This window comes from Pleurodeles waltl, chromosome 11 (assembly GCF_031143425.1).
Source record: "Pleurodeles waltl isolate 20211129_DDA chromosome 11, aPleWal1.hap1.20221129, whole genome shotgun sequence".
NCBI classification, from domain to species: Eukaryota; Metazoa; Chordata; class Amphibia; order Caudata; family Salamandridae; genus Pleurodeles; species Pleurodeles waltl.
In genome coordinates, this window is record NC_090450.1 from 605,303,594 (window position 1) to 605,325,519 (window position 21,926).

Below are 21,926 nucleotides of genomic sequence, written 5' to 3' on the forward strand. Positions count from 1 at the left end.
AGTCACTGTGGCTGAGTTATGGTCAGTTAAGACACGCCCTCAAGGAATTTGTGTCATTGGAAAAGGAGACAGAGGAAGATGCCCCACTAGAAGAGAGACTGCTAGAAGGGCGAGTGGATAAGAAACTGATCTCTGGAACATACAGCACTGTAATGTGAAACAGACAACCCCACCAGTTGAGAAAGCAGGATAGGTGTGAACAAGATCTTTGGGAACTTGATGAGGACCATTGGTAGGAGGCTATGGGATTTCCAGTGTAGGTGGCCATAAAGGCCAGTTTTTGCCTGATTCAGATCAAAATCTTGCACTGGAATTACTACACATTAATGTTGCTGTACAGGAAAGGCAGAGTGGAGTATGTGTACTGGCTCACAGGCTGTGGGTCAGAATTCACATTACTACACACACTCTGGAGTTGCCCCACTTGCAGTACTTCTGGGAGGCTGTTGAGAGATCCTCGGAGGGGGGCAATAGGACTGCCTTTGGAGTTACAATCCCTGCTGGCACTCTTGCGTATATGGGGTTCAACAGATCTATCCCAGTATCAGAAAATTCTAGCAAACCTAGGATGCATGGTGGCGAAACAAGACATTGCTCAGAGGTGGGATTCTGATATTCCCCAAAAGCATCAAGACTGAGAGACAGGAATAGAACATTGTAAGATTAAGAGCAGGACATCTGTAAGGGACGGGGTTTCCAGAAGTAATTTGACAAAATCTGGGGCGGTTTGGATTGGATGTGGAAGTTGGTTGAGAGTTTGATGAGACAGTTACCTGTACCATTGTTCTAGGCTGGAGAGGTGGAAGCTGAACGAACATGCCTTTGCATGTACAAGAGCTAGGGTCAATGGAAAGGGGAGTAGAGGTCATTGGAAGCGAGCAATGATGAAGAGAACTTTGATCCATAATTGTACCTGGCCCAGCTCAGGGCAACTGTGGTGGGCAAGGGGCTTGTTATGATAGGTCGTTGTTACTATGTACGCTGTTGTGTATAAAACAATTTTTTTTTAAATGAAAATATTGGCAAAATAGTTACACATATTTTTACGTTATATTTAAAAAACAGAAACCCCAAAACTGCATAGATTGACTAGTAAAACACAAAACGGCATTTGTTCCACACCAAATTTTGCTCAGGCAAAAGCTGTACTAAACGTAAAATATGTAATATAAAATCGCTGACATGAAAATATAGCTCAATTTGACATACAAAACTTGTAATTAAATAGGAATATCTGGTTCAAGATGTACACAAGTCATGCTAGTAAAAAAAAAGAAGGCATTCCACACCACCTACTTTTCTTCTGAAAATCCTAAAGCTAAGGGTGTTATTTACTAAGCTGTTGCATATGAGCTTGAATGACACAAAATAACACGTTTAGTTACAGGTAACAAGGGATCCCAAAAGTCACCTGGGGATTTGGGAAGTTCATATATGTAAACACTGGTCACATGGCTATTAATATACCAAACAATTCAAATGTACCAAATGGTTATTTTAATCATTTTTTAAAGTACGTTATAAATCAATGGGTGTGTGGCGAGAAATATGGTTGTTGCTTCCATAAATGTGATACACACAAATGAAAATCAGTGATCAAAAATGTGTATCATAAAAAAGGACAAAACCTCCCATTTATATGTACAGTCTTAAAAATGGGTTGGTAGTAATACTCAAAGTTTTGATCCACTAAAACAATGCGGGTCATCATCAGGACTCTCAAAATAAAGGAGCCCAGGACAGAGAGAACAAGAAATGGAAAAGAAAACAATAAAAAACCAAAATTAGAATGACATAAGAAGTACTGTTAAAGTGTGAGGTTCAGGCACATACAGTGTGGCTATCACATACAAAATGAAGAGTGTTAGCTTCTTTATACAGAATAGATAATGAGGTGGCCTTCCCTAAAAGATTAGAAGAGTGTGTAGAGGGAATCCTGCATGTCGCAATGAAAAACAAAGATTGCTTATGTAGATGGGGCAGACTATACCTGAATCCAATCAACAGGGCAGAGAGGATCCCAAGGTATCCAAATTCAATAGGCTTTAATAGTGTGCAGTCCACTAGAGTATAGGTAGAATAATAATAATGTCTCAAGCTGAAAAGACCACAGTAAATATTAGAAGAGTGGGAAGAAAAATATATCTTGCTGAGAATGATGTCCCTAATTACTTGCAATGAAAACAGGTATTTCCTGCAGGTGGAGATGCAAGGCAGCCTGGTGGTCTTGATGTTTCAAATTCGACAGGGCAGCGCTGCCCTGGGATTATGAGTCCCATTCTGCCAGCCTTTTTTTGGTGGTTTACACTGCCAGGGAAAGGCTGGCAGAAGGGGTGACTCTGCCCCCCTGGGGGCCCCTGCACCTCCCATGTACTTGGCCTGGGCAGTTCAGGGGCCTCCATCCACAGCCCTGTCATGCACTTCACTGCTCGAATTGTGGGCAGTGAAATGCAGGACTGGTGCTGCTGCACCCGTCGGACCGCTATATTGGCTCCGGCTCCATTAGGAGCTGTTGTAAATGTAAAGGCCCTGTTTCCTACTAGACTGGCGGTTGGAAACAGTGGAAACACTGTTTCTGCCCTCTGGCCCAGCAGGAATATCATAATAGTATCGGCGGGGGCTTCACCACACTGGCGGTGAAGTGGGGAGAATGAGTTTGGCGGGTGGCGGTCCACCCGCTGAACTCATAATGACCCCCTAAATGTGGAAGAAATACTTAGCAACTAGCGTGTCTTCCCAGGAGTTCCATGCTTTGAAGAAAATCAGCTGCATTGCGCTGACTGACAAGGTAAGTGGAGTGCAAATCAGGATACTCTGCAGCAAGTGAGTCTCCAACAGAGTACTGCGTGGGCCTGCAAATCAAGAGGACTGTTTCGGCAGGAAGGAGCCTTTCTTGGGCCTGTGTGGAGACTTGCCTTCCAAAGAATCTACTCTCCACATGCTCTAAGAGGGTAAAACTTTCTTTGACCAAGAGTACTTAAAAGGAAAAAAGACTTAAAAAACAAAAATAAAACAAAAGGTGGCAGCCACCATCTTGTAGGAGTATTAGAATAATTACAGAAACAAAGGAACGTGCAAAGAACAGCTGCATAAATCTAGATAGGGCTTGGAAGACTGCATATATGTGAGTTCCAGAGGTTATAAAATAAGAGGACACAACTTGGAGATTCTAAGCTTACATGCTAGGTTACAGCACTAAATAAAGTAGTGCGCCCGTCTTCTTTCGGGGCAAGAGAAGAACGTCATAGACACCCAGAAAGAAGAAATTGGGTATAATAGAGATGCAGTCCTGGTCAAACTGGCAAGCAGATAATATTTGATGTTTGTTGAATCGGGTTCTACAGGAAAGAAAAATAGCAGACATAGTTCAGATGACGCAGACAAGAATCAGCTGCTCAGCAAAAAAGAACTCAGATAGCTAGTGATCAGAATAAAGTAATCCATTCCTCTTGACGATTAAGCCAGTCATAACTGCATTCATTCCGAGAATCTAGTTCAGTTCTTCCTTGTTTAGCAGCTGTTCCAAGTTGCCATCTCTTTCATGTATTTTCAAGATGCCTATCACCTGGCATATTTTGTCATCACGTGTATGGCCTTCAGCATGAAAATGTTCCACTAAGGGAGCAGAGGGGACCTTGCAGCGGATGTGGCTCCGTTTTTGGCAGATACGTATTGGTATCTCAATACTGCCATGGGAAAATGTTTTCGATTCTAAACGAAACTGGCATACACTACACTGACCACATTTAAAGTGTCCTTTTACTGCTGATAACCCCTAGTGTTTTTAGGGTTTTCTGGTAATTTCTCGGGTGTGAACAAAACACAGCGGTCTGTTAACTCACATGCATATTCCACTTATTAACCAAAGTACAGTGGTCTTTAACACGCTGGGTACAAGTTAGTATTGATTTCTCCTTATTATTAGCATTTTGGACCACCTCATATCCTTGCTAATATATGTATATCCATTCACTTTTAGATATTCCTCCATCCTCAAAAGTCCTGATGAGACCTGGCTATTCTTTCCTGGTCAAAACACCATTGACTCTCATAAGAAAAACAAACGTAGGCAACGTGAACCCCCCCGATAGAGCTAATCGGCTATCTTTAAGGTCTCAGTGCTGTTTGTTACAAGAAAAAAACATACATTTTCTTTAGTAATTTGTTTTGTTGTTCTTTGTTCATTGGGGTCAATAGTGTACATGTTTCTATTGAGAGGGATATGGTGAAAAGATGTTCTGTATAATTATCTTTTTGAATGAAAAGTATTACTAAAATCATTATGGTGGTCTGAAATATGAATTTCTTGGGGTAGCATTAGATGCAGTTGGCTATTTACCTACTTGTATCTTTTATTGATGGTTTGAATGATACCTACGAGGACCATTGTTTAGTTTTAGTACTGCTTAATGCGATGGCATTACTCTTTGTACACCGGCTACTTTTGCTGTTTATTGTAATTTACCAGTGAGAAAACTTTGGAATATGTTGTTCCTGGGATGCATAGTTGCCTAGGAGAGCATTTCCCCCTTTTCTCTCCATCCACCCTTGATTCACTATTTATTCGCCATCACCATTTGTTCATTAACGAAAACGTCAGTGGTTCTGTCGATGTGCTTTTGACGGTTATGCAGCTGCGTTAGATTGTTAACTGTGGGAAACGGTCTTTAAAAGATGACTCATCTGTGCAACTTCCGGTATTGAAATGAGCCACGATGTCTCTTTTGAAGCAGTTCCGGTGACTCACCATGGTCGCTCATGAGCTGTTTTGATTTGTTATGCTTGTGGCAAATAAAGCATTGCAATGGACGTCATTCACCGAGACTTTTCTTAAATATTTAGTATCCCCGGGGGATGAGTGATGTAAAACGGTGCACAGCTTTAGGTAATTCGTGTTACAGCTTTGATAATAGGCGGCTTTGCCCTGGAGCACTAAAAGAGACAAAGGTCGCACAACCTGTTTCCATTTCCCGCCCATTTACATTTAACGAGGTCTGACATGTTTCTCGGGTGCTTTTCCTGTTGAATATTTACTGAGATCATTTTTAACCACCATTCAAGAAAAGGATTTGCAAGAGTGCCATTTTCGAATTTTACAGTGTGTTAAATACCAGATGAAATGAGTCTGAATTATAATAAAAATAATGATCAACTTTGACTGTAACATAAATTATTCATTCATGCAACGTTTACGAATGTGTTTGATTTCAATCTTGTGAAAGGGTATTTTTTATTCTAGAATCCCTTTTCTTAACCAGAAAGGATTTTTGAAACAGAAGCAAATAATTCTGAATATTTTAATAGTTTTTGACTTTTTTAGAAAATCTTCTTCGAATTAATATGTGAGAAATGTTGATCTCGGATGAGGTTTGTTTCTTTTTATTTTAGCAATGGTAGTTATTGCACAATTTGTGCAAGCACAAGTAGGCACCAGCTCATCAAGAAGTTGTAGGTTAGTGATACAACACACAAGTCGCGAAATTCACTGGTCATCATTAATCTATTGACTTAGCAAACAAACCTCTTCCCTAAGAATGTTCAAATGGGTAGGGTAATGCTTTCCTACCATATTATTTGAAAGGTAGACCAAAGTGCGATCGATTCCTTCAAAAGCAGCCAGTGGGTATGTGCGATCACACTCTGGATCCAGCTCGGCAGGCTGGAGTGATGAGATAAAAAAATAAATATGCAAAGTAAAGCATTGTACAGAAACAAAGCAAAAGACAAACTTGGCATAGGTAGCAGAAACAAAAACTAACACAGACAGAAGGGTTGGCGTTTTACCCTTGTTACTTGAAGGGCGATGTTTTGTGTGTAGCTGCATGAATGGTGAATCATTGCGGGGAAAATGAAAGTGGATGGGTCACTCTCATTTAACTTTTTTACCCCTGTTGTAGCGTGGGCCTGTAAGATGGCAAATAGACCCCACTACTTTGCAAGTAATTCACGCCAGACACGCACACTTACTGCTTTTGTCGGCAAAAAGCCAGTGGCAACCATAGGCCCATTTATTTATATACTCGGGCCACACCCAGCTCTCGGATTGAAAGTGAGTACATTGTATTGTAGAGGCCAGGTGAGTCTCTACATCCCTCCCATCTTTCAGTAATGACACACACATATATTCAAGTGTTCCTCAAATGCAGGCAAAGTCCTTCAGTCTCTGACTAGCACATGGTTTGGTCGAAGGCTGTAATTTTGACCTCTTGAGGAGGTCTCACTGCCATTTCCTGCAGAGTGGCTCTCGAGGATCTCCCAGCTGGGGAGGCTGGTGGTTCCTGGTGATCATCGTATGGTAAACCATTAGTGGCCATGTTTCTTTCATCTCCACTTGCAACATCCTGACATCTGATTCCTCGAGGTATAAAAGGTTAGGAGCATTTGCCTTTTACTTCAGCATTCTCCTCTGATTCATTCTCTTTGGTGTCATAATTCCGACCACCTCCTTGACCCACAAAATATTTCTCAATACAGTGTGATTTCCACACTGCACTGTGATCATGGAGCCATCAATCTTGATCACCTCTCACACTTCCAGTTCATGTGGTGTTCAAACTTCCATCTGGGGGATTTGTTTTTCATGATGACCCTGGTCCCAGCTTGAAGGGTGAGGTTCCTCATGAACCACTATCGGCTGGCTTTGTCATTCACGATCTTCCTCCTCCTCTGAGTTGCCTCTATGTCTAATTCAGCAGGTCGCCAATCCAGGTCTGTCAGAATGCAATCTTTTAAAGGGCGCCTGAACAGCAGGTCATCGTAGAACAGGTGGTTATACTGTGGGGAGTCTGTCCGTTCGTTCGCAGGAACTTGTGCAGGCAGCAGTCTGCATCCTCTCCTTGATCTACCCCTATTTTCAGAGCCCTGTTCAAAGTTCTCATAAACCTATCAACTTCGCTGTTGGATTGAGGCCATTGAAGGGTGATTTTCTGATGATGGATGGCAAGCGACGCCATGTACTACCAGAATTCCTGACCCTGGTATGGGGGACTACAATCTGACCAGTATTCATCTGGCAGCTCCAGCATCGCAAAAATCTTTTCCAAGACCAACTTGATGTGTGAAAATGCAGTAGACAGCACCAGCTCCACCATAGGTAATTTTGAGTAAGAGTCAACCACCACTGTGGTGTGCCCATCAGGGAAACTCCCAAAGTCTATGCTGACTTTAGACCACAGCTTGAGGCTGGGCTCCTCAATTAACACTGGTGCCAAAGTGGTACTCCACTTATTATTGAACAAGGATAGCAATGCCTTATTATCTCATCCACCACTGCATCATTCCCCAAGATCCAGACCTTGCTGCATAGCCATCTTTTGTCTTTATGGTTCCTTGAGGCCCTTGGTGCGTGAGGTCAAACATTTGGTCCCATAGACTCCTTGGCATCACTATCTGCTAACCTCGCAGCAGCAATCTGTCTTGACTCTCACTTAGCTCACTTCTTACTCACCACAGATTCTGTCTAGTGGTCCATTCCTCTTGTGTCGATGACCTTGATCCATCTAGGAAGTGCTGTCACTGCTACTGGGCCAATGCCTCCTTTGCCTTTGTGATGTTATTATCTGTCTTAGATGCCTCACAGATCTCGCTCAAGTGCAAGCGATTTGGGTTATGCTCTTTGCATGATCCTTTGTGCAAATTCTTCTGTTCCATCATCGTCCTCCACCAAGTTGTCTGATCCATTCAGAGGAGGGTGCCTGGACAGATAGCCCTGCCAGTCATTGTAGGGTGGTTCTGAGTTGAGAATAATGTTCCTCCAGGCTGTCCAAATATATCAGGATTTTATCACTCAAATTGATCATGTCAATCAGTCCAGAGAGGGCTTTTGTAATTGCATTCTGAAAAACCTCTTTCACAGATGATCCATCAAAACTCAGCCTTTGGTAGCATCTGAAACCTATGTGTGTTGAAAAACTTGTAGAGTAACAACGTTCCGGGGCAAGCTCCAGCTGGTGGCAGTCTGAATTGAGATCCAATTTGCAGAACAATTTAGCCCCATCCAGGTCCACTACTGTGTCATCCATCATTGGTACAATGTGTCTTTCCCTTCAGATGGCTTGGTTTAGGAGCCTCATGTCTACACATAATTGTATAGCACCAGGCTGTTTTGACTTTGGCGTAATGACAAGTTGCTACACCCACTGTGTGGGACCAGACACCTTTTCATAGATTTCCTGTTTCTCTTGCAGCTCCTGCTTGACCTGTGTCCCCAGATAGATGGGGACTCGTTGGTGCCTCAGGGCAGTGGCCCTTATGAAGTTATCAATATGTATCTTGACCTGTTTTCCTTTCAGGTTGCTCAGACTACAGAAAAGTTCTGGAAATTCTGCCAGCAGGGCGTCTGCATGCAACCCATGTATTTGTTTTGCAAAGAACACCAACTCCAAATCTTCTGCTTTGTGGCACCCAAGCAGCACACCTTTCCTTCCTTCAGTGATGTGAAACTTTGCCCTAGTGGAACAGTCCTCAAACTTTCATCTACCTCAATTGTTCCTCTGAGGGGTAGCTGTTTGGTCCTGACATAAGTGTAGATCTTTGCCTGGCTGGGTGTTAGTGGAGGGCACTGCATCAGCTTTTCAAACTGCTCTGAGTCCATCATATTAACAGATGCCCGTGTGGCTATGAGTGCTATCACTAGAGTTCCTTTCATATGAACAGTGCGCATGGGTGGAGGTCATCTTTTGTGGCCCGATCACCCTGCAAACCAGATTACAAAGATGTCATTGTCTGTCATCTTGTGCTCCTGTGAAGGGATGGCTCAGTTTCTGTGGTATCTTCCAGCGTAAGCTGGCACAGAGCTTCCATGGCTCTTTTGGGGTATTGTGGCCCAGGCCATTGCTTCCCACTTCTACACACTTTTGCAAAGTTGGCCTTCCCACACTTTGAGCAGATCTTTCATTTAATGGGGCACGCCTCCGGGCTTGTGTTCCCGACCACATTTGCCACAGCTTCTGCTCAGTGGTCTGATGTTCACCACCGGCCGCACGAGCCAATGGTTGCCTCTGCACAGCATCAACCCACTCTTCCTTTATGCCAGGTGTCTATTGAGACGTGGGGGTGGACGCACATTTACTCAGAGCCACTTCCATAGCCTCTGGGTGACTGTTCATCACTGTGAGCAGGCGAGGAAAAGGAGTTCATCCCATGAGATGCCTGGGTGCTGAGGATGAGCCATTGTAGCATCATCAGCTTGCAGAAGCATAAACTTAGGATTTAATACATTTCATAGTGGTTGGGGTGGGCTTTAGTAATAAGAGTATATTTCTATCCAAACCAAACCAAATTAGGACCATTCGAATAATGAACAACTGGGAAAAACATAACTTTTTAACCTCTACCATGCAGTTTGCATGCAGCTCTTTGATGACAGCTCATCAGTGCTATATTAGGATTGTAACGTATGAACTGCAAATAACTAAAGGATCTATGTGACAAAAACAGTAACCCACTGAGCTATCCACATAAATACAATTCTGTGATCTGCATAGTAAGTTCTTTACAGTAGGCATATTAGCCCTCTGCGCTACTTTGTGATGAGTCAAAACTGCAACTAGACAAAGCCTGTCTTCAACAAGAACATTAATTACATGCATTATCTTGACATTTTTATTGTTACCTGACACTTTCTGAAAACACAAGAAACTGTGCAGTTGGTGCTTTTAAATTAAGAAGTTATTTTCTAATGCAGCACACACCCCCTCCCCCATATTCAGCACCAGGTGTGGCTGCACCAGTCACACCTCCCTAAATCTGACCCTGGCTGCTGTCATCTCCTGTGTAAGTTCACAAAGAGAATACCTAGAACAATGCATCGCCGTAACACCTTGGTAAAGAGGTGTGTGGTGATGACTACCGTGGGATTTGTATTGGAAACTTACTATTCCTGTACAGAATCTTCTACCTTGACACATTCAAAAACAGTGAACACATTGAACATACAGTTCAGTACAGATGCAGTGTTTGCAATGGTTGGAGAAATAAAAACATTTCAAGTTCGCAAAATACAATTTGTGCATAAAAAGGGGACCTTACTGGCTTAAGTACCTTTTATCCTGGGAAGTAAATACCCTTCCAAGCCTGTGTCATTTTATGTAACTTTGTATGGCTTTTCACTCACCAGTGCAAGGTCTTGGTAAATCTGCTCCAAACAATCTCTGAGTCACTTCATAGGTTTTAGACAGCAGAGCTCAGAAACACAGGGCAAAAATTGCCTCTTCCTATTTCCAAGCTCTGCTCTCAATAGCACATACACAAACTTAAAGATCTTTCAAGTTAATGTAAGTGCTACAGGTGTACAAAAGAAATGCGCTAACCCCTTCTGCATCTGTTCAGCACAAAGAATGAAATCATGATTAGGCCCAAAAAATCAGTTAGTGTATGTGTTGCTGAGGGGCAGAACTGGGAAAAGTAAAGAGGCAATTACTACCCTGTGTGTCTGAGCTCTGCTGTTTGTGGAAAATACAGGACCCATCTGTGACAATGCAGAGCATGATATGGACCCTATTGTTCCCTTAACTCTCTTTCCTCGTGCTGGCCAAGACGCAGCCAGCATCTTAAATATTGAAATATCCAGAAGTGTTTGTGTGTGTGTGAGAGAGAGAGATTGTGTGTGCTGTTTGTGTGTGTGTAACTGACAACAAATATGACTATTTATTTTCATTCAAGTGTTGTATGTATCATTTAGGAGTAAGTAGCTTAAGTGTACTTGTGTGTTGATCTACCATGATTTCCCAAGCCTGACACTGGACAGCATCTAATCCATTACTAATGGAGATATATTATGGAATCTGTAATGTTGCCTTTTCTTCAATGTTTATAATATTATAATTATTCTGACATCAAACATTTTGGTAAAAGTTTGAGGACCCAGTGATTAGTTGCCAGTTGCGTGTACAAGAAGGCCCTTTCAGATAGATTTACTGAGTGTGGAGACACACAGCAGAGACGATCCTGCCCATTAAAATCAGTTCTTGAATTATGGTTCTAGCTGCTCCGGAACCGAAGTTAAGCATTATAAATTGCTACAAGGTGACCCAGTGTTTTCTTGTGATAGGGCTAGCCTTGCCACAGTGAAAAACGACTTAAGAGGTTTTTCACTCTAAGGACATGCAAAACATTTAGGCCCATATTTATGCAAAAGTGGCATAGTGTGGTGCTGCGGCAATAATAGCAGCTCTGTGCCACTTTTAAAACATGGGGGTGCGCTGTATTTGCAGGAATACAGTGCACCGCTGCATTTTCCCCTGCACTAGTACTGAATTGAGCTGCCTGCTCTCATATTACACTACAGCCAACACTCCATCATAGTAAGCTTTCAGTCACTGGATCCAATAGGAGCACTGTTGAAGGAAAGTTAACAGTCCACCTTTTGGAAAGTGGATTATTGGTAAGGGCAGGTAAGTACCTACATTTTGCAATAGTCCACTAACCTCCACTAGGTCCAATTAGGTCTCAATAAATTAACACCAGCTCAACCCTTGGTAGCATGGCAATGAGCAACAAGACTTAACTCAGGAGACAAAGGCGATCATTACAACATTGGCGGTAAAGGCCGATAACCGCCGCGGAGAAGTCCGCCAACACACCGCAGCGGCCGTGGAAAACTGCCACAGCTATTATGACCCACAGCACAGAATCCGCCAAAATTCAGACACCCACACAAGTCCGCCACAACAAAGGTCAGTGATAAACTGGCAAAAACAGAACCTCCACCGTCACGCCAACTGAAATACGCCCACACTATCACGAGATACGAATCCACACGGCGGTCTTTCAACCGCGGTATTCCATTGGCAGTACACACCGCTGCGTTCAAAATACACACACATATACAAAACACTACCACATTGGACAATTCGAAATACAAACATCTGATACACATACACACACCCAATACAATATAAAACACACACCCACATCACCCACAAACCCCTACGACCAAAAATCACCAACGGAGGCCAGAGAGAGACACCACCATCAACAGTACCAGCATCCACAGGCACACAACACCATCACCCACATAACATCCACGCACCTCACACTACACACCACTAAATATCAGCACACTTATCACCCCACACACCACCCCACACATCATCTACACCACCCCATGGCATGGCAAAGACACCCCAGGTTCTCAGAGGAGGAGCTCAGGGTCATGGTGGAGGAAATCGTCTGGGTAGAGCCACAGCTATTCGGATAACAGGTGCAGCACACCTCAATAGCAAGGAAGATGGAGCTATGGCGAAGAATAGTGGACAGGGTCAACGCAGTGGGACAGCACCCAAGAAATCGAGGACATCAGGAAGAGGCGGAACGACCTACGGGGGAAGGTGCCTTCCGTGGTCTCAAGACACCACCTTGTGGTTCAGCAGACTGGCAACGGACCCCCACCTCCTCCCCCACAACTAACAACATTGGAGGAGCAAGTCTTGGTGATTCTGCATCCTGAGGGCCTCGCAAGAGTAGGTGGAGGAATGGACTCTGGTAAGTCAAATCTTAACAATTACATCCCCCACCCTACCGGCATGCCAGCACTTATCCCCACTCTCACCCCCATCACTCTAACTCCTCACAAATGTCCCAATATCACAAACCACACATCCTAACCCCAAGCCCTGTATGCAACAAAAAAGCATGGACACCCATCACTAAAGCATGCCCACTGCACATACCCATACACCCCCCTAAACCATCATCACACAAGGTCCCACACAGGAATGCAAGCACTGGGGTACACGGTCACCCACCAATTGCACACCATGGCACACACAGATGTAATAAACATCCTTTTATACCCCTGCAGGACCCCTACCCAACGTCACCGGACAGGAGGGTCCACACATGTCCACACCACCAACAGAAGAGGCCCACAGTGATGACAGCACCACTGTCCAACTGGATCTAGATGACCAGCCCGGCCCATCGGGGACCTTGGGACAGTCGGTTCCCCTCACCCAGTCACAGGCCACCACAGAGCTTCCCCCCTCTGGAAACACCAGCACAGCACCCACCCAGTGGGCCCATACCTCCGTCCCCAGAACACGTCAATCAGCTGTGTGTCCACCACTAAAGGGAACCCAGGCTAACCCACTACCCCAACAACAACAGGGACCTGGGGACAGTGGTAGTGGTCCAGGGGACAGAGGCCCAGGAACACAGGGGAACTGGGAGGGCTGCTGTGCAATAGGGGGCGGACAGGCCCAGGGAACCCACTCTCCACAAGGCCCTCTCCAACATCATGGGAGCATACCACCACTCCCAGGAGACGATGGCAACGGTACTGGCCAAGTTTCAGGAGACCCAGCGCCTGCAGGAGGAACAGTATTTGGGCTTCAGGGAGGAACTCAGATCCATCAATTCCACCCTGGGCACCATCGTAGGGGTGCTGAAGGAAGTACTCAACACCAGGAGGGACACTGTGGTACAACAAGGGGCCCCTGACACTAGCCTGGATGATGAACTGCCCACCACCTCAGCCGGCACTAGTGGACAGGAGGCACGGCCACAAGACCACCACACCAGCACCCCAACCCCTGCAGAGGGAGAACCACCCCGCAAGCGGTCCCTGAGATCCAGGACAAAGACAGAGAACGATGCCAAGACCCTCACCAAGAAATGAGACCACCCTGATTGTCATCCTACTGCCCCACTTTGTCACCCTGTCCATCCTTAAACTGCCCCAGCTCCACTTCCAATGCCCATTTGGGCAATGCACCTGTGAGACTAATAGACTGGACTCTGCCATGGACATTCCTCCGCCATCACCCCTCACCATTTTGCTACCCCCTCAAATTCTGAGCACTAAAATAAACACCCTTAAAGCACAAAACAATCTGGAGTCAGTCTGTGATTTCGGAATACTGTATTAGCAATTACTGTGGCAAAAAGCTCTTTCATTTGTAATGTCAACATACCTATGTCATACAGCTCTAGTCCATGAGGAATCAAAGCAGATGTCACACAGTGGGACCCACACCTGTGAAATCGTAAGGGAAAGTGACAACTCAGTGATGTGGTGGATCGCACCTTTGTGCTGCTGAAAAGCTGCTTCAGGTGCATACATAAGAGTGGAGGAGCACTACAGTACAGCCCAGAGACGACATGCAAAATTGTGGCCACTTGTGCTATCTTGAACAACATAGCAACCACTACCAGCAGACATGACCAGTGCAGCAGAGGGCAGGCAAAGACGTGCTGACATCACGCACAACCATCTATGATGTAAGTAATGACAAAATCACTTAAATGAAATGTATTTCTGTAGTTACCATCTTTATTACTTTGACTTCAGGTAAACAATGTGTCATTAGGACATAGCTAATCACAATGGGCAGACATGAACAATTCACAGTGTCACACTAATAGCATTATAGCATGATTGTATTTGTACATGTGTAGGTGGTACCCTGTAGCCCTCAACATCACTTCTTACGTTCACGCACTCCACTTGAGTGCTCTGCATCCTCGCTGGCACCTCAAGTTGCAGGTTCACATGCAGTACTGTGTCTGGCACTGCGACGCCTCGGATCAATCACAGGGACTGTCAGACTGCTGAGGCAAGAGGACTCCTCACTGTCCCCTAGACCCAGTTCACTGGTTGTGGCACTGCGTGCGGTTTGCATGGCATCCAGTACATTGGTAATTTGCACCAAGCCCTGTGCAATGTCCCGACGACAATGTGCCATCTCCACCTGTGTGGCAATGGCACACCGTGATATCAGGGCTGTAGAACTTGCTAGACGATTGACAGATCAACAGAAGCTATCAAACCTCCCCAAATATTGGTGATGGCGCCTGTGCTGGCTTACGCGCTCCTGCTGTATCTCAGTGCAGAGTTCCCCAATGGCCTGGATCAACTCCTTGACGTTTTCAGCAGCTGTTTGCTGTCCCTCAATCAGAGTCTCCAACTGCTTGTGTAGTAACCCCATATTGCTATTGTGGGACACAAACTGTCTGTGCAGTGACTTCAATTGTTTTCATTGCAGGCGCGGCACCTTCAGCATGGAAGCTTCAAGGCCACCAAAGATTGATGAGCCCACTCCTTCTACTGTGCACTGTCTGCCTGCATCGTGGTGCCTCCTGAGGGGAGTTTACTGGCGCTGGCGCTGGTGCAGAGAATGTCTCCCTGTGGGATTCGCCTCTGGTGGTGGTGTGGGTTTGTGTTCTGGCATCTCATCTGAGTCCAGGTTAGACTCTGGCAGTGGTAACACCCTTGCCCTGCATCTAGTCGGAACAATACTGTATGACTCACTGGTATTAGAGCCAGACTGTGGGTGTGTTTCTGCTTCCCCCACTTTTTCAGATCCTGCAGCAGCAGGGACCGAGTCATCTGCAAGGACAATGTGCAGCATGTAAGTTATGACATTTTTCACAGATTTCAACAGTGTGGCTTTAAATGTACAATTAAATTGTGTCACCCTGAGTCGTTTGTGGTGTTTCTCTATGTGGCTGACCACTATTTTGCTATTTATGTTGTGTATTCACCATAGGTTTGTGTACTACCACTCCCATAAGGCACTGTTGTGTTGTATGTAAAATGTGACATGGACTACTTTTTACTGTGCATCAAGCTATGCTCTATTCCCTAAGGGACATTTGTACATTCACATGTGGGGATACACATAATTACTGGCCTTACCTTTGCTGGTGCTGGGTGTCCCTGAGGTGTCAATGTCAGTTACACCACTGACAGCTTCTGGCATCAATGTGGACTCCACCAGGTCTTCCATAGGGGTGGACGGTGTCTGGGTCGTTGGTCCGCCTCTGGTGCTCCTTGCCTCCATAAGCCTGCTGGGCACCCTCTACTTGGCACGGGACCATCATACCATTGCTTTCGTATCTCCTCCACAGAGCGCTGCGCAACACCCACTGCACATGTTTTTGTCTGTATGGCAGACCAGAGTTTCCACTTCTCACTCTCAGGTACTTGGAGTGTGTTTTTTCCAAATAGTCTATCATGGTTCCCAACAACCTCCTCAATGAGCACCTCCAATTCTGCCTCACTAAATTTTAGCTTCCTCTTCCTGTCTCCCTTCTCCTTCCCATTTCCAGCATTGGCCATGTTGCAGTTTGGTCCTGGCTTAATCACAATACTGACTCCCTGGCGCTGGGCTGTGTCTCTCTCCCTGCTCCTGTGGGTGTGGCTCCTGGAAACAGCATGGGATGACTCACTTGCTGGTTGTGATGTCATCAGGCTGTTCCAGGTTGCCCTTTTCGCAATTTGCGATCTTCAATTACCGAATCGCAATTTTTTTTCCGATTCGGTATTTGCATCTCACAAATTGCGTTTGTGAATTTGAAGAAATCGCCATTAGCGATTTTCTATTTTAATACACCGCTTTTTGCACTTCTTAAATTGTGATTTCTTAAAAATCGCAATTTGAGAATCGCTAACTTGAATCTTGATACATCTGGCCCATAATTACTTTAATTTCCTGAAACAGAGTTTGATCTGCACCATCAGCAACCTGTGTGATGGTCATCAAATGAGCTGCGTGAAGTTGTCTTCAATGAAGAAACTGGGAAGGTAGATAAGGCAGCACTGCATGTAATCCACTGGTTCAGTTGTTGTCGCTGCTCCTCTGTTTCTGCTGTCTCAATTTTACTAATATCATTGGTATGTTCTTTGGCTTTACACTCATTCTTGGAATGTAAGTATTGTGCTGCTGTTTGTCATCTACTGGACTATTTTAGTTGGACTCTCCTGGTCCCTTTTTATCTGCTCTTCCTAGTCCAGTGATGACAGAGGCTATGGCTTGCCCATGCTTTCCCATAACTTACGTTAGGTTTATCAGAATGATTACACTGAATTTCTTTGATTTGAGTCCTACTACTTTTAACTTCATTTAATTTTTCAAATGGAACTTAGGCTTGGAAAAATACAGAGTAATTCATTTAATAGTAGGATAAATGAAACATGGAATATTTCCTCACTTAAAAGCCGTCATCTATCACTGGGGATGCCTTTAGTTGTTCTAGTACTATTACCAGCTCAACTAGTGCAACTCTTATGAGGTTTAGTTTCCCAGCACTTCATACTGCTGTGTTACTTTGGGCCACATGTACGAAGCATTTTGCACGTCGCAAACGGCGAATTGGGCTGTTTGCGATGTGCAAAATGCAATTTGGGATGTACAGACCCATTTCTGCGATTCAGTAATCTATTTACCAAATCACAAAAATGGTTGGCGAGTCGCAATTAGGAAGGGGTGTTCCCTTCCTAATTGTGAGTCGCAGTCCCATGTATGATTGTTTTGTGACCGTGAATGCGGTCGCAAAATAATTGCAGTTTCAAACTGGTGCTAAGCCATTCGTAAACTTGACCCCTTCCCCTTTGTGAATGGCAGCTAAAACATTTTTTCATTTTTTGTTTTTGAAATGCATCTTGTTTTTCTTTAAGGAAAATGAGATGCATTAAAAAAAAAAAACTACTTTATTTAAAAGCAGTCACAGACATGGTAGTCTGCTGTCTCCAGCAGGTCACCATCCCTGTGAGGGCAGCCATTCCCAATGGAGTCGCAAATTGAGAGCTACCTCATGAATATTCATGAGGTATGTCATTTGCGACCCCCATGCGAATCGCAAACAGTGTCATTGACAGTGTTGTACATAAGGTTTTGCGACTCGCAAATTGCGAGTCTCTCTGACATGCAATTTGCGAGTCGCAAAACCTGTGTTTCATACATGTGGCCCTTAATGAAACTACTATAACTAGTTCGGGTATTGTTAGTACTAATAATAGAACTACTAATGTATTAATATCAGTACACCACAAGCTACATTACATATTTAGGGAAATGCTACAACTCATGAACCTTTACAACTCTTTCTCCAAGTTCTAAATCATCTGTGATCATTACAAGTTGTGAAAAATAGTATGGATCTCTCGGCAGTTTATGAGTGCAAGGACTGTTCAACTAAACCTTGGCTCTCTATTTTTTTTAAACTGAAGCGTAGAACAGACCCTATGTGTGCTTTCTGCAAAGTAAAAAGCACTTAAAAGCTGCATTCTAGTCAGATGTTCTTAAGCCATATATCTCTTCCTTACTGCTTGGGGTGCAGTAGTTTGTCAACCTATTTTTAACTGGCCTTGCTTGATAAGGCAGTACAAAATAGACCAGTATAAATAATAATGCAGTTATCTTGGAAACAAGTGATAAGATTTGACAATTTGGCACAAACTAATTTCTAATCTCTAGTTCATGTCAACCTATTCTAGCAATTCCTCCCTTTGGAAGGAAATTGTATAATGTTCCAAATTTAAAAATGGTTATTTTGTGATTATATGTTTTTTTCATGCCCTGTTTTAATTTATGAGCAAATCAAATGACCAAACAAGACATTGTTCATTTTATAACTTGACCTGGGAATTTAATTTGAGAACTTTACACAAAATCCCACAAATATTTATTAATTATGCACCATTTGACGTACAAAATTACTGCATATTGTGTGATTCACAGTACTTTGCAGTAACAATTCTCTGAAAATGCAAGAAACAACAGAATTGGAGCAGTTGTCTTTAGCGGAGCTCTTGTTAAAATTGCTGGAAGGATGCATTTTGCATTAAACTATAGCACGAAATGACAGCTTTACATTTTGCTTAGTTACTCGTAATTATGCCTTATTTCTAATAATTGAACAAAAGTAAATTACACATATTTATGCACACCCCTATAAAACACATGTATTCTATCCTGTCCACTCCTCCTGTGTATATATCTAAGTTCCTACTGTATTCCCAGCTACAATCTGCATTAAGTAACTGCTTCTCTCTTTTCTGCTTTGTTAGTTTGCCTGGCAGGGTAAACCATTTTTGCAGATCCTCGTGCAGATAAAGGCTTGAGAGAGAGGGGTGTGGATGGAAAGGGTTTTATTCAGTGATCATTTAGGATTTGCAAATTCTGTGGCACCCCGTGTATCCAATTAAAGCGTCCCACTACCCATCCACGTACACTAGTACCTCAAACTAACATACACGTGACATGGAACTTGTTAATGAAGCACAAGAACCACTGTTCCTCTCTCTCTGTCATGAACCTGGGATGCCTGAGGAGAACATTTCTGCCAAGCACAACTGTGTGGATAGCTGTAGGATGAAATGCTACCAAGAGTGGTACCAACGTCTGTGGCAACTACTTAGGCAATCCACTAATGAGGTAGCCTGACGTGTCTAGATGTACTTGTCATTTATTGATCAAGTGGTTGCTATACATCAGTGTTTTCTGAACACCAACTCCCAAATAGAGGCAATAGTTTGAAGTGTGCTGATTTATGCTGTATGGTTCTATTGAGCACTGACAGAATATCGGAATCAAAAATATTTTGTGGACAGAATATTGTGTAAAAAATATCGAGGATCAAAATATTGAGAAGGTAAGTGCAAATAGGTAAGTATAGATTCACTATTCTTAACTTCACATCTACAGACCTTGATGACATGTATATTGTCAAGGTATATATATATATATATGGACTTATACATGGTAAAACTTTGCTTGCCTGTAGAAACTTGCCTTCACAATATTTTTGTCCTCGATATTCTTGGTTCATTTTAATTGACATGTCTGATTCTTTATTAAGGCCATATTAACTTGGTTCAGAAGGCTTCCAAGGCATAAAGGTCAATATTGCATGTGGGTTGCAATGTGCCTTCATAGCACCTACATGCACCACTTTGAAAGTATGTCTTCAGGGCTGACATTGTAGGCATGAATTGTTATGGGAAAAGCTAACCCAGTACATATCAAGGTTAATCTCTCTCTTTGACATGGTGAAAAGGCTGTTTCAACATTTGCTAAGTGGTTTATAAATAGTGGTTTGAAGTTCACAAGACCTGGGCTCATCATGTGTAAACGTAATGCATGCTAAAGATGAAGATGGCATGTTTTAGCAGTAAGACAAATGCTAAGGAATCTTATATTTAGCTTATGTTTATTTACTCTTGAAGTCTATGATATGGCTCTAACAGTGTTTCCTCTTTTAACGTGTACTACCAGACACACCATCACAAATACTGAGGGCCATATTTATACTTTTCGACGCACAACTGCGCCAACGCAGTTGTGCATGAAAAAATCTAACGATGGCTAACGCCATTCTGAAGCACCATGCGGGCGCCGTATTTATTCAATGATGTTAGCCGGTGTTAGCCGGCGGAGCTGCCTGGTGTGCGTCAACAAAAATGACTTACACCAGGCAGCGCCGGCGTAGGGAAATATGGAGCTTGGGCGTCAAAAAATGGGGCAAGTCAGGCTGAGGCAAAATGTTCGCCTCAACCCGATTTGCGCCATTTTTTTTTACTCCCAACCCCATTGAAATTACTCCTGTCTTAGCAAAGACAGGAGTCATGCCCCCTTGTCATGCCCTGAGTATAAATATGGCCCTGAACGCTTAACTGCTATACAAAGTACAAACCCTTCTTGCACAAGGATTGTTGTTTTTGAGACCTTATGATTAAAATGTCCAAGTCAAGATTCAACATATTGGGGGTCATTCTGACCTCGGCGGTAAAAGGCGCTTACCGCCGGTCAGAAGACCGCCATAACACTGCCGCGGCCGTGGTAAACCGCCACGGTCATTCTGACCCGCAACTGGCAAACCGCCAAAAACCCGACATCCACAAAAGTCCGCCACACCAAAGGTCAGCGAAAAACTGGCGATGACCAAACCTCCACCGTCATGCCAACAGAAATACGCCCATTCCATTCCGACCCACGAATCCACGCGGCGGTCTTTCAACCGCGGTAATCCATTGGCGGTACACACCGCCGCGGTCAAAATACACACACCCTTACAAAACACAACCACATTGGACAATTTGAAATACACACACCTGATACACATACACACAACACTCCCACACACCCAATACAATATAAAACACACACCCACATCACCCACAAACCGCTACGACAACAATAGCGACTGAAGGACAGAGAGAGACAGCACTGCTTAGAGTAGACCCTCACACAGAGGCAAATCACAACATCACCCACACAATTCCCACGCACAAAAAACCATACACCACCACACACACCACACTCTACAACACATACAACATCCCTCACCTCATCCACACCACCCCATGGCACCCCAAAGACACCCCAAGTTCTCTGACGCAGAACTCAGGGTCATGGTGGAGGAAATAGTTTGTGTAGAGCCCCAGCTCTTCGGGGCACAGGTGCAGCACACCACCATTGCCAGGAAGATGGAGCTATGGCAAAGGATAGTCAACAGGGTCAATGTTGTGGGACAGCATCCACGCAATTGGGATGACATAAGGAAGCGCTGGAATGACCTACGGGGGAAGGTGCGTTCCATGGTATCAAGGCACAACATTGTGGGCAGAAGACTGGCGGCGGACCCCCGCTTACTCCCCCAGATTTCACAGCATGGGAGGAGGAAGTCTTGCACATCCTGCATCCTGAGGGCCTCGCAGGAGTTGCTGGAGGAATGGACTCTGGTAAGTCAAACCTTAAATACTTCTTCCCACCCCCTCCCCACCTGCATCCCAAATCATACCCCCACCCCCATCACACCTACTCCTTGCAAATGGCTCACCATCACAACCCACCCATCCCAACACCAAGCCCTGCATGCGACCACAAAGCATGGACATCCATCACCAAAGCATGCCCACTGCACACACACATCACCCCCACAAGCCACCCTCAGAAAAGCATCCACAAGGGAATGCCTGCACTTGGGTACACGGCCACCCACCCATTACACGAAATGCCACACACAGAAGCAATAACCATACCCTTATACCCCTGCAGGACCCGAACGCCACCACACCGCCACGGAGGGTCCAGAGATGTCCATCCCACCCCCAGAAGAGGCCCCCAGTGATGACAGCAGCTCTGTCTCCCTGGACCCAGATGACCAGCCTGGACCATCGGGGACCTCGGGACAGTCGGTTCCCC